Below are 4,765 nucleotides of genomic sequence, written 5' to 3'. Positions count from 1 at the left end.
GACTGCGGTTAGCTGACTTATAGCAGACAACAACTAGACTGAACCCTCTGTTCATCACCTGCTCCAACTCCTGCCCAAGACACCAAGCTTTTTCTTAAAGTCTACGAGATCCAATGAAGCAAATTAAAACACACCGAATGTCAGCTATGATCGTCATCATTCTGCAAAGTGGGCATCCATGTGCATTTCCCCGAGTTATGCAAGCCCAAGATTTCATTAACACAAATCCTGTCCAAGAATCTGGCCAGGGAGGTTTAGTTTTCCATTGTAGTTCACATTGGCTGCTGCAATCTGTCCCTGGGGACCTTGGCCCTCTTCATGCACACTAGAATCAGGAAGGAATGACACCTTCCTAAAATGCAAGAGGCTTCTTCCCGAGGAGGGTCGAGAAGGCTGTGAGATGTTCTCCTCTCCTGTTGTCTCTTCTCCCTGACAAATTTCAGGACTGTATTCGGCCCTGTTTCAAGGAGGTAAAGTATGACAGCATCATATTTTGTAACAATTACTCTTGGGAAGGCCCCTGACCGCAGAAGAAATCGGTGTTTTTGGAATGAAGCTTTCTAGTGGCCCCCATTGAGGAACTAGAAATGCAAACTTTGTAGGGCCAGGAAAGGAGCAGGGGTGTGGTCTCAAAGGGACAGAATAAAAGAACAAGACAGCCCCTGGGGACCAGAGGGGATTTGTTCTTTTGCTGACCTTGATGGCACTAAGCACAAAGCAAGGCCTTGCTTAGTAATGATCAAGGACCTGCTTCTGCTTCAAGCCTGAAGTTCAGTTCCAAACTATGGAAAACTCTCACCAGCCAACTCATTGGTGCCAGCCTTTGATGTCCTCCTCCACTGAGATCAATGGTGACACAAGACAGTCATGAGGAGTGGGAGATGGGGGTAGGGGACAGGGTGGAAAGGAGTTCTCAAGAAATGGCAGCCGAGGCAAAAAATTGAGATTAGAATTTAGATTTGAAGCATGGATACAGAGGGAGAAAGTGAAGGTGACAGCAAAAAAAGGAATTTAAAGGGATGCAGCAGCACCCCTTTAAATTCTAGAGTAGGTAGCCTAGGGAGAGGTAGAGAGAGAAATAGGGCATGTGTAACCTTTGAGAAGCACAGCTTTAGCCTGGCTGGCAGAACAGCAGGCTCTTGAGGAGCGTGGGGAGTCCAGTGGGTCTCAGAGCAGGCCTGATCATGATGGCGATGCTCTGGGCAGGATGAGAAGTTAGATGTGAAACACAGGGGCTCTGGAATCAGATGGGACTGGCCAAAAGCACACATCAGTATTTACTGTCATCTGACTTAGGACAGGATCTGCCAGATTTTGCTCACAGGAACAGAACCACTATGTGATATAGACCATGTATGATAATATAGGGATTTGACACTACACGCTTCCCTGTGTATGAGGTTGACCCCTGATGTACTCAGGCAAAAGGACGTTGGAAAGAAGAGGAAAACAGAAGGTGGAAGATGCAGAACAGGATGGAACACAAGACTGAGCTGGAAACTCCCCTCAGTTCCTCTCTGCAGCCCAAACCTCCAAATTATGAAATCACACCAATCCCCTAAAAAAAAAAAAAAAAAAAAAAAAAAAAAAAAAAAAAAGCTAGTGCCTTTGTCTTGGAGCTAAATGAGCCATGCATCCAGCCCAGGGCACTGTAGCCCAGGAAGCTGTAGCAGGCATGCAGGGAGCTGGTCCTGCCACACGGGACACCAGCGAATAAGCCACATGTGAGTTATGATAGGGCTTCAATGCCAGATATAAAGGAATACATTTGCACCCTCCTTTCTCTGCCCTGGTCCTGCAAAAAAGCAAGCTCCTTCCCATGGTTGCTCAGCACTGTTCAGGGAGGAGAATTCTAGGAACTGGGGTTGGCACAGTCCAAACCCACCTCGGGACACTTATCTCTCATGACTTACTCATCATGAAAGGGCAGATCTGCCCAGACTTGTGAAAACTGAGGGGTATTAAGGCACCGAGAAACACGGCTCGCCATCTGTCAGTACAGCTTCTTCCTGCCACCCTCGTCCATCCTCCCAAGGGAAGGCGGACTCTTACCATGAAGAAAATGTTTCAGGTGAGCAACTAGTTAGAAGGCAGAAAATTAACAAAGAGATGCGACAGATTCAGGTTTGGTTGGACTGCAGCCCAACCACATATTCATGTAATATGCAGAAGCCCCCAATAAAAGAATACACAATATAAGAATGCAAAGTCAGGCAGAAAAATAAGCATTTATTTGGAATGAGAAAATAAACAATGGACTACAAATTTTAAGAACTGTCAAATGCCACGAAATCACAAAATCCAGAAAATTTAAACGTTTTAGCTGTCTGAGATACATCTATAATTCTCTTTACCTATATTTTTACTATGACAATCTTCTGTAACATTCTCTATAGAGATAAATAGCTAATTAAGTCTTTTTCTAGCATGGCTTATCAAAGTATTTTCAGATTATTGATAATTTAGAAAAGTTACTCTAAATTTCAGCATCAGTTGAGATATGTGTTTATGTACACACTGTAAAATGGCAGATATGGTTCCACACGCATACATCTTCATATGTGTGTGTATATATACATGTATAAATTTAGTGTTTCTGCTAGGAATATTAATCAAAAATTGTTTTGTGATTATTGATAGTTTAGGAAAGATCCTTTTGACTTCACAATTTATTGTTTATCTATATCTATGCTGTAAAATGCCAGATGTCGGTATCTATTTATACATCTATGCTATAAAATGTCAAGATGTTTCTCAAAAAATAAAAATCTTATAGCCACCTCGACACCCCCCTAGGGAAGGAGAGATAGCTCACTGTCATAAGCACTTGCCCAGTAAGTGCAAGGTCCTGAGTTCAATCCCAGTACAAAAAAAAGAGAGAGAGGGAGAGAAAAGACATCGCCCCTAAATGAGAAGTTTGTCAAAGAGAAACTTAAAAAGGAAAGAGACAGGAAAGCAGTCTTAACAGTCTTAAAATCTGCTCTGCGGATTTCACAAAATCACATGACCATCTGTACATGGTGCCTTGAAGAAGACCTTAGAATGAAGCTCCCTGAGATTGAAACTTTAAGAGATTCACAGTAAATCTGCTCCGAGGGGAGGAGAGATAGCTGGGGGGTACTCACTAGGAAATGACATGCTCTGACCAAGGTGTTGCATGACAGTAAGCAGAAGTGTAAAGGGGAAGACAAAAAGCCAGGACACTAGCCACCTTTCGTGAGAAATACTAAGATCTCCTCAGGTCCCGCATCTGAGCGGGAGTAAGAGCCAGCTACTGATGCCCACAAGAGTGGTCTGCCCAGAAGGAACAGGAGAGTAGAATGGCACCTACTGAGAATCAGCCTTCCCGGGCAGGCTGCAGAGCAGGGCAAAGCTATCACATCTGGGATACTGGATGTTGAGGGGACAGGAGATGCCTATCCAAAAAGCTCCTTTTAGTTCTGGGTAAAGGATTTCTGTATGGAAAACATAAGCCCTCTAAGTTTCAGCAGAAAGGTTTGTCGGGGTGGAGCTTCTCATCTAAGGAAAAATGAAAGAAATGTTCTCAGATTTCCATCTTGGGTAAGAACACAGCTGGACACAGGTGCCCCAAGGACTCCAAGCTCATCACATGCTGTTCTGCCCTCAGCTGAGACGCACACACTTACCTTTTTCTTTAGCACAATCCCTACCACTATTATAAAAGTAAAATATGCCCAGTGGGTCAAGGGAGGAGTGAAATAGGCCAATTTATTCATAATCCCTTGTTCATATTTGGGTGCATTACCTAAGTCAGTTTCAAGGCGTCATGTCAGAAAGGAGTCCAATTTATATTGTTTTCACTTAGCATGTAAATGTATTTCATGTCTTGAAATACTCAAAGCACAATTCAAGTACTCACTAGATATGTCATCACCCATTTTTAAAACGAGCCAATTTCAAGAGTCCAAGAGAAAAGAAATAAAGAAAAAGCAGGAAAGCCAAAAGTTCAAGTCCGCACTACCAAACACTACATTCCAATCCGCCAGCGACTCCCTCTGGGCCCCCAAGATCTCCTCTTTAATTGCTGGTCTCCCTGCACTGGCCCACACCGACCTTAGGGTTCAGCTTGGGAAAGTACACTAGGTTCAAATCTCTCCACCCAGCAAGCCTGGCCCTGAAAAATCTAGCAAGACAGGCTGTGGAAAGCAGGCCTTGCACGCCCCCGGGGCTACTTCCTCCTACACTGGGCTGCCTAACACTGGGTCAAAGCCACAGACTATTAAGAAATGTGGGGAATTCTCTTTCCCTTCCTGTTACTCTGTGCCTGGTACCCACCAAAGCCCCACTACTTCCCTAAACAGGACTCTAACTACTGTACCCATAAACCCCTAAAGCCCTTTTCAAAAACGAAGGTTAAAAGCTTAATGTGTACTTTCGAGGCCATTCAGACAGCCAATGTTTGAAGTAAAGAAACAAGTCCTCAACTGGTGATATCCAGACATCAGTACCTGGAGACACCGACTAGGGCTCGAGGGGCCACGTGGGGCTCATCCCGGGTCTTGGGTTCGGAGGGATCTTTCCACAAGGCGCCCAAACTCCCCGCCTTCGAGGTGGGCACCTGGTGGTGTGGGGGATCTTTTCTGCCCTCCTGTTCTGTGCTGGGGAGTCCCCATTGTGCAGGCCACAGAGGCCATACTCAGGCTGCGACAGCTGGACCTGATGCGGCCAGCGCAGAGCCCCGGGTTCCAGGGACACCCGGAAAGTCCCGCGGAGGCCCGGGGGCAAGGGCAGGGGCGGGGGCGGG

The sequence above is a fragment of the Octodon degus genome, unplaced genomic scaffold (assembly GCF_000260255.1).
Source record: "Octodon degus isolate 3935 unplaced genomic scaffold, OctDeg1.0 scaffold00225, whole genome shotgun sequence".
NCBI lineage: Eukaryota > Metazoa > Chordata > Mammalia > Rodentia > Octodontidae > Octodon > Octodon degus.
This window is presented reverse-complemented; position numbering follows the sequence as displayed.